Here is a 15,228-nt window from a genome sequence, read left to right as displayed (position 1 = left end):
TGTTTAAAAAGACTCACGGTGATCATTACCAGGATAAAACAGGCAGTGAATGAATGAATGTATTCCATAATAAGAAACAATAAGAACATCCATCATACCACCAGGTGGTGGAAGTGTGATTGTGTGGGGATGCTTTGACATTTGGGTGACTTCATGGGAGTCTTAATCGATTGAACCAGGAATAATGAACCACTGCCCTGATTCTCAGTGCTGAGAATCATCCACTATCTAAATAATACCTGCTCTGTGGTGGTCCTGTGGGGGTCCTGACCATTGAAGAACAGAGTGAGCAGTCTACAGTCAGTAATTGTAGAACTACAAAGTGCTTCTATATGGTAAATGGAGCTGATAAAATAGACAGTGAGTGTAGAAACAAGGAGGTGGTTTTAATGTTATGGTTGATTAGTGTAAACTCACACACTGTTGTATGTGCTTGCATGACTGTAGGACGCGTTTTCAGTGCATTACCGTAATATCCATAAAATGTGTTCTTGCGATTTCAGTGCAGAAAAGTTTGTGTAGAGACTGCAGCAGCGGATACTGTGTTTGTTTAGAAATTGTGGTCATACTTTTTTTAACAAGGTAAGTTTATTAAAATAAACGTTTTTTGTATATTAGCTTCTGGATATTTTCGGATGCTACGGACAAAACTGTGTTGTACTGCTATGATGATACGACTATGTTCCAAACCCTTTTAGACTCTTCCACCACCGTTAGCGCTTCTCTCAGTTAGTTCAGCTCATTAAATATATTATCTACTGTATCCCTTATCTTTACAAACCCAATTTCAAGGTTTAGACAGAAGAGAAAATATCAATGTAAATAGACAGCAGTTTGTAAAAGATGTTATTTATATTCTAGCATACAAACATACATCGCTCCAAAATATGAATCAACGCTTCAGCCAGGGTTGCCAGATTGCGCATTTGAAATTCCGCCCAAATACATGGAAAACCGCCCAACATACTCACGAAAAACAGCCGATAATCAGCGCTTAAACAATATTAAACCAGTTAAACATGATCTACTACTGCTGATATCTCACAAATCAGTGATTATAAATTATGAATGGCATTTGAAATAATAAAAAACTAAGACTAAGAAGTCTTAAGAAGTGTTTCTTTAGGGTTTTTTGTGTTTTTTGCTAGAACTGTTTCTACTTGAAGAACTCTTTAGTATAATTCAAGGTTCTTTGCTAACTCAATTTGATTTTTATGGATTTTTTTATTTTGCCACATATAAATGCACATAACATAAAATTTTCCTTCTGAGATGTTTTTCTTTCTGTGTGTAAGCAGCAACATACTTCACCTAAAACTTTATATAATCGCCTTCAAGAGAGCCAAAACAGAAATAAAAAACATTTTATATTAATTGAAGATCTACAGGACAACGTATGTTAAAGTTTGTAATTTAAGTCACATCCTTGTGAGGATCAAAGCTGGGTGCAGAGCCTGAATAGCTCAGTCGGTAGAGCATCAGACTTTTAATCTGAGGGTCCAGGGATCAAGTCCCTGTTCGAGCGAGTTGCTTCTTACTGCATTAGGTAAGCGGTAATGTCCTGTACTACATGGTTTATTTAGAATGATGAATAATTTGTACTTTGTGAGATATTTCTAAGTAAAATAGCATGTACTTGATAAGCTTGAAATAATAGCACACTGCATGTGTAACATGTTCTCCACACCAACTAGTTGTTTTAAACAGACTGTAGTAAATATAGGACAGTTTAAATCTATATTTATGTGCAGCCTAATAATGCACTGAGTTTTAGATATTAATACCCACATATTTTATGTTGAATTACATGCATTATAATTTCAGTTGTTGCTTCACAGAGCCGCTTTGTTATTGCACTGCACTAAACAGTTGGTATATCCTGCACTGTTTTGGCCCCTAATGCAGCATCAACCCTTAAGTCAGTCTGTCAGTGGTACAATCTGGTTCAGTTCGTCCTAAAGGCTGCGATAAACGTGAGTACGTGAGCTTAAACACGATGAACCCCCACTTTATAATGCAGCTTCAATGATCTTTTAGTACATTACAATTTACAAAGGGTAAAGGAGGGTTCTTTATAAGGGGAATTAGCTCAAATGGTAGAGTGCTAGCTTCGCGTGCGAGAGGTAGTGGGATCGATGCCCGCATTCTCCAATGCAGAAACATTATGATCATTTAAAGGCATCACGTAATATAAGACTCGTTTCTCGTTTGCTCACTGAAACGCTGCGTCAAAAATGTGGTCAGTTTTCGCTCTGTTTTCATTACCAGTCTCCTCAGTAGGTGGAGGCGACTTTGGCCCTTTCTATATAGGGCATCCGAGTTGCTAGACCAGTCAAGTTTGTTATTGAGGTGAACACCCAAGTATTTGTACTCCTTCACCATCTAGATAGAGATAGAGAAGATAGAGATAGAGAAGATGTGATAGAGAATGATGCAAGTGAAGGAAGTGAAAGCAGAGAAGGTTCTGAGAAAAGTGAAAGGGATGAAGAGAGGTCAGAAAGTAGTCAGGGCAGCGCCAAGGAGTGTATGCCAGAGGATCCAGCACTATGGACAAAGAAGTTGACTAATGAAGAGAGAGACACAATAGTACACAGATTGGCAAGCAAAGCAAAAACAAATAAAGTTACAGCAAAAGACAAGGAAGGAAAACCATTTCCTAACTACCTTCAATTTGCAAAGTATCAAAAGAGATTGGCTAATCTATAGTGAAAGTGCAGAGGCTCTGTATTGCATCCCATGCCTTCTGTTTTCTCACGAGCTGAAAAAGCCATCTAAAAGTTGGTGTTTCGCACTTTGTTGCATTTCAGTGTTTAGCACTTTGTTGAAGTCTGTTTTCTTTTTGCCCTTTTTTAATGAGAAATGACTAGTGAGTCAAGTTTTGTTTATCTTTTTATATAAATAAAGACTTTTTTTCTTAATATGGAAATCTGAAATGGCACTTTTATTTTATGTAATAAATAGGCTACTTGATAAAAAGCTGTTCTCTTCAGTTATAGCTTTTAATCATTCTGCAAATAAAACAGAATGTGAAGTCTTGTGTGATTAGGCTATTTTAGATTAATGTGTGGTTAGATGACTAGACTGATAGATAACTGGTAGTACTGGTAGCCCTTGTTGTTGGATAGCATTGTTAACTGCTCAGCTTTGTGAACCTCTTGCTTACAAGGGGGGGGGGGGGGGGGGGGGTAATGACACGTTGAGGTAATGACAGTTTTTACTTAGGGAAAAAAGTAAACAGCTAGTATACAATGTACTTTACATACATTTAAATAATGTGAACATTTCAATTGTAAAATACTGCTGTAACAATGTAAATAGACGCTGAATAAACATACTTTATGATCAGTATAAATACATGATTAAATTTCTCACATTTTCAGTGATCAAAAGCCTGGGTCCTGGCATCCATGTGGATGTTACTTTGACACGTACCACCTACCTCAGCATTGTTGCAGACCATGTACACCCTTTCATGAAAACTGTATTCCCTGATGGCTGTGTCCTCTAAAGAAGTAGATTTGTATAAAGCATGAGCTGTCAGAAGCGGGATTCGAACCCAGCCTCCAGGGGAGACTGCGACCTGAACACAGCGCCTTAGACCGCTCGGCCATCCTGACCTGAATGTGTGTTACCAAAGCCAATTTTCCTCAATACCCCCACATGGCCAAAGATTTGTACGAACTGCTGAATCTTTTCACATTATTATGTATGTTAGAGGGTTAAAGACATAAATTTGTATAAAGCACTAGCAGTCAGAAGTGGGATTTAAACCCACGCCTCAATGAGAGACTGTGACCTGAATGCATCACGTTAGACCGCATCCTGACTAGCTTGGGTACCATCGACACCACCCTCGCCCCACACAGACTAATATTTGTACGAACTTTTCACATTATTATGTATAGTAAATGTACTGACTGTAACCCATTTGCTGCACTGTACACTTTGTCACTAGGCTGTAAACCATATATCAATAGAAAGGGAGCCCCATATGAGATCTCCAACTGACCAAATAATGTTTTTTGGGTGGACCATTGTTAGCACTGTAACGGCACTTGCATGTTAGGGTGTGTTTTCTCTGGTATGAGTGTATTGGGTACAGCCTTCTTGTTGGGTTTTTAACTGACTGGATTATTTATTAAGATTATATTATTTTTTAAGAACTCAAACCCTGTTGTGCTCGTTGTTTGCCTATTAGTTCCTCGTTGCCTTGTTGCTGTAGCTCAAGCAGCTTGTTCTGTTGGAACTGTGACTGCAGTCTATCAGGGAGCAGTGGCTGACCGCTGGAAAGCAATGCTTATATAATGGTCAGTATTGTGGCCGCAGCAACCCCGGTTCGAATCCAAGTCACGGCACTGTCTTTTTCTATGCCGTGCTTCGAAGGTTTCGATTCTCTCCTCGGGCAAGAGACCAAAATGAGGCTGGAGCTTCAGGAAAGTCGAACTGTAGTCAAACGGGCCAGTGGCGCACTGGATAAACCGTCTGACTACGGATCAGAAGATTCTAGGTTCGACTCCTGGCTGGCTCGGTTGCCTTATGCCTTTTTTTTGTCTCTCTAACTCCTTGTGTATGGAGCACCAACAATGCATCCAACAATGGAGGTCTTGTCAAAGTGAAAAAGACTTGTCAGAGCGGAAAGAAGTGGCTGATGCTGTTGGAACTATGACTGCAGTCTATCAGGGAGCAGCCGACATGAGCCACCAGTGGCAGACTGCTGGGAAGCCATGATCGTATAGTGGTTAGTACTCTGCGTTGTGGCCGCAGCAACCCCGGTTCGAATCCGGGTCAAGGCACTGTCTTTTCGTATGCCGTGCTTCGAAGGTTTCTATTCTCTCTCTTTTTTTGTCTCTCTAACTCCTTGTGTATGGCTCTCTGTACCCCAGATCCAACAATGCAGGTCTTGTCAAGGTGACGAAGACTTGGCAGAGCGGAATGAAGTGGCTGATTCTGGCGTCAGCCGGTACTGAGCCTTGCAGTTTCCCATATGGTCTAGCGGTCAGGATTCCTGATTTTTACCCAGGTTTTCGACTTCCTGTATGGGAATTGGCCTTTATGATTGGACTCCAGCAAAACTCTGTGTATTAGTTCCTCGGCGCCTTGTTGCTGTAGCTCAAGCAGCTTGCAGTTCAAATCTTAGGCCATGTGGGGGTGTTGAGGAAAATTGGCATTGTTAACGTGCAAGCAAGTCAGGATGGCCAAGCAGTCGTTCAGCTCGCAGTCTCCCCTGGAGCCGTGGGTTCGAATTCCCCTTCTGACAGCTCATGCTTTATACCGTCAAAATGGGAACAAAGATGCAAATGCACATAAGGTATTACAGTTACATATAATCACAAACACCCCACCACCACCATTAAAAAGAAAACCCTCTATAATCACAAACACCCCACCACCACTATTAAAAAGAAAACCCTCCAGCAGCACTGCAACAAGAACAGAACAATCTCCTACAAGTCCAACAAAATCAAAGAGAATGCACTTCATAAAAGATCTCATCCCCGAATATGGCTGCATGTTGGCACTGTCGGCTGACTGAGACTTTTTGAACTTCACTATTTTGGCCCTTACATAAAGCAGCATCAACCCTTAAGTCCGTCTGTCAGTGGTACAAAGACAGTTATGCAGCATTATACAACAGGTAGTTCCGACCTTACAATCTGATTGGTTGAGAAGCGTTCTAACTGTGCTGATATTCGTGATAACAGCACGGGCTTTTCACACAATAACTGTATTACTCCGCTCACGCGTTGCCATAACGACAAGCTTCACGCACACAAGCCACTGGTTGTTTTGTAGGTCTATTAGTGCTCATACTATTATGATAGTCTATTAGATACTCATCTATTAGTGCTCATTAGTGCGCATCCAGAAATTGATACAATGGATGACTTTCAGATTACATTCGACCTGAAGCCTGTTTGGTCAGACTCTGAAGAAGAGTGTGAAAGCAAACGCACATCAAATTCTGTTTCGGTAAACGCTGTTAGGTCGGCTGCAGTGACAGAAGAACAGCTGATTACGCTGGAATTGACGAGAAACGAACAGAATACAATTCGGCAAACAAGATGGGCTACTAAGTGCTTTACAGACTGGCTGTTACAAAATTACATTCAGGTTAATTTGGCGACAATTGAAAAGGCTGAGCTGAACTTAATACTTCGACACTTCTATGGCTCTATCCGTGCCGCAAAAGGTGAGCCCTATAGTATCAGCAGTTATCTCGGACTGCGCACGGGGCTCAACAGGTACCTTAACGAACCTCCACTTAGTCGTTCCTGGTGTTTAAAGAATGACCCTTTTAAGCCTGCAAACAACGTCTTCCTCGGAACAATTAAAACAATCAGACGCGCAGGCAGAGATAAAACGACCCATCATCCATCGATTTCACCCGCAGATGAGAAAATGATCAGGGAATCTAACGCATGTAATCCCAACCATCCAAGAGGACTCCTGAACAAAGTTTGGTTCGATATCCAACTTCATTTTGGGCGGCGAAGTAAGGAGGGCAACAGATCACTTACAAAAGAGTCATTTGTTATCAAAACAGATAAAAACGGCACAAAATACTGCACGCTGTCATTTAATGAAGAAACAAAAAACCACAAAGACGTTATGGAGCGAGACCGTGAAAACTATAGGGGATTCATGTTTGCCAAACCCGGAGACAGCCTATGCCCAGTTGCAACATTAGAAAAATATCTGAGCAAAATGCATGAATGCGCCAGCCTTTTATTTACATCCCAAAAAGTCAGCGTGTGCAGCAGATGCAGTGTGGTACATCGCCAGTCCTCTGGGAGTGAATCAGCTTGCAACTATGCTTCCACGGATATGCAGAGAGGCTGGTACGAGCCGCATGTACACCAACCACTGCTTGCGAGCCACAGCAGTTCAGAGATTGTCCGATGCCGGTCTGGAGTCAAAGGAGATTATGTCTATTACTGGACACCGGTAAGAAGAAATAAAAGAAATGTGCATGTCCAGTTATCAAATGACCTTAAACTAGCATATGTATTTTAGAACTCTAACTAATTACAGGTCTGAGGGCTCGTTAAAAAGCTATTGGAGACCCACACTAGCTGACAGAAAAAGGTGGAGTGCAGTCCTCAGTGCAGAACATGACCCAGAAAACACAGTACAGAGGCCACCAGCGAAGCGAGCCGGACTGTTTGATGCCGATGCACATCCTACAGAGCAGCCTTTTTTTTCTAACTGCACAATGAACGGAAGTGTGCAGATTAACATATACAAATAACACAATAACTCTAATAAATAAATAAATTCTATATTTTAATTAAGCAACAGAACACGAGAGGGAATAAGCAAAGATGTTATAGCGAATAAGCGAAGATGAAAGGAAAATGAGAAAAAGCTAAAAATAAAATTAATTAAGAATTAAAATAGTTATTGCGTTATTTATATATGTTAATCTGCACACTTCCCTTATTTATATTCGATTATTATTTTTATTCCAAACTAGCGTAACTTTGTAATGTTAAACTATATGCCTTTTTTTTTTTAGCCTACTGTACAGGTAGGGAATGTTTACCGTTGCATAGCAACTCATTTGCTGTGGAACTACTTTTTGGCGGAAGGTATTGTCAATATTAAAGCATAATTAATATGAAATTCAGGGCTTCGTTGATTTATTTTCTTTCTTTATTTTGTAAAAACTGTTGTATAAAAGCAATAGAACACTCGAGGTCGTGTGCCTTCGGCTCGTGCCAGCGACCAAATCACAGCCGTGATGTTATTCGCGATAACACACTCCCTCTCGTGTTCTATTGCTTAATTAACGCTCTGCTCTGTCAGTACATTACAATTTGCAAAGGGTAAAGGAGGTTCATAGTAGGGGGAATTAGCTGAAATGGTAGAGCTAAGCATGTGAGAGGTAGCGGTATCGATGCCCGCATTCTCCAGTGCAGAAACATTATGATCATTTAAGGCATCACGTAATATGAAACTTGTTGCGTCAATGCTCACTGAAACGCAGCATCAAAATTTACAATGTTACAATGACATTTATGCTCTATTTTCACTCAAATCATTTTTTAAGTCAGTCTGTCAGTGGTACAAAGACAGTTATTATTATTTTCAGTTCGTCCTAAAAGCTGGGATGAACGTTTTAAATAAACTGAGTCTGTGATGGTATAAAAGCACCACATAATATAGAAAAGAGTACGTGAGATTAAACACGTTGCACTCCTACTTAATGCAGCATCAACACTCTGTTAATCCATTAAAATTTACAAAGGGTAAAGGATAGTTTTTGTAATAGAAAACTAAGACTAACTAGGACTAAGATTTGTATGAACCGTTATATCTTTGCACATTATTATGTATGGTAGTGGTAGGGCTGGACGATATGGCTAAAATTTATATCACAATATAACTCCTAATTTCGGTCGATACGATATAATTCCGATATCGATATGAATAACAGATATGTCAGAAAAACTGCCAAGAACACCAAAATTGGATGGCTGTACCTGCAAACCTCTTTTCTGGTTTCTGGTAAGAAATACAAGCTGAATACACCACTGAATTAGTCCTTCATCTCTTATCAGCTATTTCGTCTGCTTCTTTTTCAACTGTGGACAGTGGCAAAGCCAGACAATTTCCATAGGGGTGGCCAGACTGGACCATTGCTCACACAGGGGTGGCACAGAAACTGTCTGATACCTTATTTTTGTATGTGGCTAGTAGCTGTTGATCTAGTAGTGTTTTGGTCACTCACTCGTTTACCTATACAGGCAGTGAGTACCATGCAGAATTACATCAAGCCTAGCATAATAAGCTTTTTATTTTTTCTCATATTCCCTGTGAAAAACCAAAATATAGCCTATAACCTTAACAGAATTTCAAAGATATTCATTTGCAATACTTGATCATTTGATTGCAAACTTGTGTGTACTGATGAGACTCATTTGAACCCCAGAACAGGCCAGTGTGAATGCATGGAAAACAAATTTTAATTTTCTTTCAAGAATATGATACATTCTGACCAACACTATTAAGCCAAATCAGCATTGAAAATTAACTTTACTTTTAATAGCCTTCTACAACGCTGGAGCTTCTTAAAACTGCATATTCTCTTTTCAATAGAAGTGTTATTTAAATGCTATTAAATACTAATAAGAAGTAGTAGTAATAACTGGTATTGGTACTCAGTAGTAGTAGTACTCAGTAGTAGTACTTCTTCTGTAATTGTCTTGGTGGGTGACATTTATGTTGAGTGTGTAACTGCACTGTTTTGATGGAGAACTACTCACTTGAGGTGCGCTGTTGAATTGCGTCCCTGTGGGAACACCTGCGAGCAGAAATGCTTCCGCAAAAAAGTAACACGGGCAAAGCGCGCTGACGTTATGCATATCGATCGAATTTGTTTAAAAATCATATCACCGTTATTGAAACATTTTCTATCGCGATATATATCGAATTATTGTCCAGCACTAGGTAGAGGGTTAATGACATAAATTTGTATCAAGTATGTGCTGTCAGAAGTGGGATTCGAACCCACACCTCCAGGGGAGACCACGACCTGAACGCAGCACCTTAGACCGCTCGACCATCCTGACTAGCCAGGGTATGATTAATACCACCCTCACCCCACACGGACTAAGATTTGTACAAACTCCTTAATCTGTAACCCATTTGCTGCACTGAACACTTTGTCACTAGGCTGTAAATCATATATCAATAGAAAGGGAGCCCCATATGAGCACTCCAACTGACCAAATAATGTTTTTGGGTGGACCATTCTTAGCACTGTAACGGCACTAGCGTGTTAGGGTGTGTTTTCTCTGGTATGAGTGTATTAGGTACAGCCTTCTTGTTGGGTTTTTAACTGACTGGATTATTTGTTACGAACTCAAACCCGGTTAGTGCTTGTTGTAGGCTATTCAATCATCCACAAGATTAAATAATATAAATACAGTTAATATTGTATTATATAATAGAATGACTATAAAGCTGAGTCTGAGCTTAAACACTTGCACCCTGACTTTATAATGCAGCATCAACGCTCTGTTAGTACATTAGTAAAGGTGGGGTTTTCAGTCAGAGTCAGAGTCAGAGTCAGAGAGGTTTTATTGTCATTTCAGCTACATACAAGTACATATTGAAATGAAACAGCGTTCCTCTAGGATCACGGTGTAACACGGTACAAAAAGTGCAAGACAATACAAAACAGTGCAAATACAACAATAATACAAAAAATCCTATAATAAATAACTACAAAAGATATTCCTAATTATCCCTAATCTAAACAAGTAATTAGAAGACAGGACTAAAGACAAGTGTTAGTACATGATGGTGAATAGATGGTACAATGGTTCATGAGGTAGTGACATGTTGTACATTAGCAGCGTAAAATTGGCAATGCAGATAAGGTGCCTAAAAAGTAAATAAGGTGCAAAATACAAGTAAGGTGCATAGGGGAAGGGGAATTAACTCAAATTGTAGAGCGCTCGCTTAGCATGCGAGAGGTAGTGGGATCGATGCCCGCATTCTCCAGTACAGAAACATTATGATCATTTGGCAGCAACTCGGAATCTGAAATGATAAAATTAAGGCGAAATTCGTTGCAGCATTAATCTTTAGGCCAGTCTGTCAGCGTTACAATGTCATTAACGCCCTATTTACTCTTAAACAGTTTCATTTACATACCTTTTTTGTTTTGTTTTGACAGAAACGCATGAACTTATAATGCTAACAGCGCTAACAGCGCTAATGATGCTATCAGCGCTACCGGTGTGACCAGCATGCAGACGGAGCTCGTCGGGACGCAGAGACCCCTCATCATCAGGGAGAGTGATGTACGGAGAGCTTTCAGGAGAGTGAACACCAGGAAAGCAGCAGGACCGGACGGGATCGCCGGCCGAGTCATCAAAGCCTGCGCGGACCAGCTAGCACCGGTGTTCACGGTGATCTTCAACCTGTCCCTGACCCAGTGCATCGTACCAGCGTGCTTCAAACAGTCCGTCATCGTTCCAGTCCCGAAGAAGAACCAGCCAGCCTGCCTCAATGACTTTCGCCCAGTGGCCCTGACATCAGTTGTGATGAAGTGCTTCGAGAGGATCATCAGAGACTTCATCACCTCATCACTTCCGGACTCTATGGACCCTTTACAGTTTGCATACCGCCACAACCGTTCCACAGATGATGCCATCACCTACCTCCTTCACACCACATTAACACACCTGGACGCTGGGAGGGGTAATTATGTTAAAATGCTGTTTGTTGACTACAGCTCAGCATTTAACACGATTATCCCCTCTACACTAACCATCAAGTTGGAGAACCTGGGACTTCATCCATCCTTGTGTCACTGGATCTCTAACTTTTTGACGGACAGAACACAAGCTGTGCGGGTAGGTAAACACATCTCACCCACACTCACCCTTAGCACTGGCGCCCCCCAGGGCTGTGTCCTGAGCCCCCTGCTGTACTCACTGTACACACATGACTGTGTGGCCACTTCCAGCTCTACCACCATTGTCAAGTTTGCTGACGACACTGTTGTGGTGGGCCTGATCTCTAACAACGATGAGAGGGCCTACCTAGAGGAGATTAAACACCTGGAGGACTGGTGCCAGGACAACAATCTCCTCCTCAACGTCAGCAAGACAAAGGAGCTGATAGTGGACTGCAGCAGAAAGCAGGAGAGGAACTATCACCCCGTTATGATCAGTGGCACCGCAGTGGAAAGAGTAGACAGTTTCAAGTACCTTGGAGTTCACATCTCTGAGGACCTGTCATGGTCCTGCCACACCACTGCGCTGGCAAAGAAGGCCCGTCAGCGTCTCTATCACCTCAGACGCTTAAGGGACTTCAAACTACCATCCAAGGTGCTTCGTAACTTCTACACCTGCACCATTGAATCCATCATAACGGGAAACATCACAACCTGGTTCGGAAACAGCACCAAGCAGGATAGGCAGGCTCTACAAAGGGTGGTGCGTTCAGCTGAGCGCATAATCCGGACTGAGCTTCCTGACCTGCAGTCCATATACAGGAAACGGTGCTGGACAAGGGCCAGGAGGATAGTAAAGGACCCCAGTCATCCCAGTAATGGACTGTTTTCTTTGTTACAGTCTGGGAGGCGTTTTCGTGCTCTAAAAGCCAAAACGGAGAGGATGAGAAGAAGCTTTTTCCCACAAGCTATTCGTGTCCTCAACGAAAACAGCATTTAGGACCATTTACACAATGTGCACAATCTAATTTATATGTGTATGTATGTGTATATACAGTGTATCACAAAAGTGAGTACACCCCTCACATTTCTGCAGATATTTAAGTATATCTTTTCATGGGACAACACTGACAAAATGACACTTTGACACAATGAAAAGTAGTCTGTGTGCAGCTTATATAACAGTGTAAATTTATTCTTCCCTCAAAATAACTCAATATACAGCCATTAATGTCTAAACCACCGGCAACAAAAGTGAGTACACCCCTAAGTGAAAGTTCCTGAAGTGTCAATATTTTGTGTGGCCACCATTATTTCCCAGAACTGCCTTAACTCTCCTGGGCATGGAGTTTACTAGAGCTTCACAGGTTGCCACTGGAATGCTTTTCCACTCCTCCATGACGACATCCCGGAGCTGGCGGATATTCGAGACTTTGCGCTCCTCCACCTTCCACTTGAGGATGCCCCAAAGATGTTCTATTGGGTTTAGGTCTGGAGACATGCTTGGCCAGTCCATCACCTTTACCCTCAGCCTCTTCAATAAAGCAGTGGTCGTCTTAGAGGTGTGTTTGGGGTCATTATCATGCAGGAACACTGCCCTGCGACCCAGTTTCCGGAGGGAGGGGATCATGCTCTGCTTCAGTATTTCACAGTACATATTGGAGTTCATGTGTCCCTCAATGAAATGTAACTCCACAACACCTGCTGCACTCATGCAGCCCCAGACCATGGCATTCCCACCACCATGCTTGACTGTAGGCATGACACACTTATCTTTGTACTCCTCACCTGATTGCCGCCACACATGCTTGAGACCATCTGAACCAAACAAATTAATCTTGGTCTCATCAGACCATAGGACATGGTTCCAGTAATCCATGTCCTTTGTTGACATGTCTTCAGCAAACTGTTTGCGGGCTTTCTTGTGTAGAGACTTCAGAAGAGGCTTCCTTCTGGGGTGACAGCCATGCAGACCAATTTGATGTAGTGTGCGGCGTATGGTCTGAGCACTGACAGGCTGACCCCCCACCTTTTCAATCTCTGCAGCAATGCTGACAGCACTCCTGCGCCTATCTTTCAAAGACAGCAGTTGGATGTGACGCTGAGCACGTGCACTCAGCTTCTTTGGACGACCAACGCGAGGTCTGTTCTGAGTGGACCCTGCTCTTTTAAAACGCTGGATGATCTTGGCCACTGTGCTGCAGCTCAGTTTCAGGGTGTTGGCAATCTTCTTGTAGCCTTGGCCATCTTCATGTAGCGCAACAATTCGTCTTTTAAGATCCTCAGAGAGTTCTTTGCCATGAGGTGCCATGTTGGAACTTTCAGTGACCAGTATGAGAGAGTGTGAGAGCTGTACTACTAAATTGAACACACCTGCTCCCTATGCACACCTGAGACCTAGTAACACTAACAAATCACATGACATTTTGGAGGGAAAATGACAAGCAGTGCTCAATTTGGACATTTAGGGGTGTAGTCTCTTAGGGGTGTACTCACTTTTGTTGCCGGTGGTTTAGACATTAATGGCTGTATATTGAGTTATTTTGAGGGAAGAATAAATTTACACTGTTATATAAGCTGCACACAGACTACTTTTCATTGTGTCAAAGTGTCATTTTGTCAGTGTTGTCCCATGAAAAGATATACTTAAATATCTGCAGAAATGTGAGGGGTGTACTCACTTTTGTGATACACTGTATATGTGGACATATGTATGTGTATATAAGTATATGCGTGTATACTGTTTTATGTGTATATGTATGTATATGTATAGATTAGTATTGTGTATTTATTATTTATCACATCTGTATAGCATTATGTAGCATCATGTTGCACAGTTTCTGCACTACTTGTCACTTTACACACTTGTTCACTTTAAACTGCCCCTTGTAATTATATTGTAATTCTTCTGATGTTCACTTTACTTTAAATTGCTCTTTTTAATTATATTGTTAATTTTTCTAATGTCCTAAACTCTTACTTTTAAAAACTTTTTATATTTTGTTGTATAATATATTTTTTAACTATTTTGTAGTTTTGTAATTACTGTGGCGGAGCAGTCACTAAAGCATTTCACTGCCAGTTGTACCGTGTATGACCATGTATGTGACAAATAAACCTTGATTTGATTTGATTTGATTTGCTACAATATTAAAATGCATCAGAGTTTTTTTTTTTAGTTTGATCGCTGCTATTGATATAACTGAAATGATATTATTGTTATGTTTTTTATTTACTTTTTGAAGTTTTTTTGAAAAAAAGACTCACAGTGATCATTACCAGGATAAAACAGGCAGTGAATGAATGAATGTATTTCATAATAAGAAACAATAAGAATATCCATCATACCACCAGGTGGTGGAAGTGTGATTGTGTGGGGATGCTTTGACATTTGGGTGACTTCATGGGAGTCTTAATCGATTGAACCAGGAATAATGAACCACTGCCTTGATTCTCTGTGCTGAGAATCATCCACTATCTAAATAATACCTGCTCTGTGGTGGTCCTGTGGGGGTCCTGACCATTGAAGAACAGAGTGAGCAGTCTAGAGTCAGTAGTTGTAGAACTACAAAGTGCTTCTATATGGTAAGTGGAGCTGATAAAATGGACAGTGAGTGTAGAAACAAGGAGGTGGTTTTAATGTTATGGCTGATTAGTGTAAACTCACACACTGCTGTATGTGCTTGCATGACTAGGACGAGTTCTCAGTGCATTACCGTAATATCCATAAAATGTGTCCTTGCGATTTCAGTGCAGAAAAGTTTGTGTAGAGACTGCAGCAGCGGATACTGTGTTTGTTTAGAAATTGTGGTCATACTTTTTTCAACAAGGTAAGTTTATTAAAATAAAAGTTTTTTTGTATATTAGCTTCTGGATATTTTCGGATGCTACGAACAAAACTGTGTTGTACTGCTATGATGATACGACTATGTTCCAAACCCTTTTAGACTCTTCCACCACCGTTAGCGCTTCTCTCAGTTAGTTCAGCTCATTAAATATATTATCCACAGTATCGCTTACTTTTACAAACCCAATTTCAA

The sequence above is a fragment of the Trichomycterus rosablanca genome, chromosome 10, assembly GCF_030014385.1.
Source record: "Trichomycterus rosablanca isolate fTriRos1 chromosome 10, fTriRos1.hap1, whole genome shotgun sequence".
NCBI lineage: Eukaryota > Metazoa > Chordata > Actinopteri > Siluriformes > Trichomycteridae > Trichomycterus > Trichomycterus rosablanca.
This window is presented reverse-complemented; position numbering follows the sequence as displayed.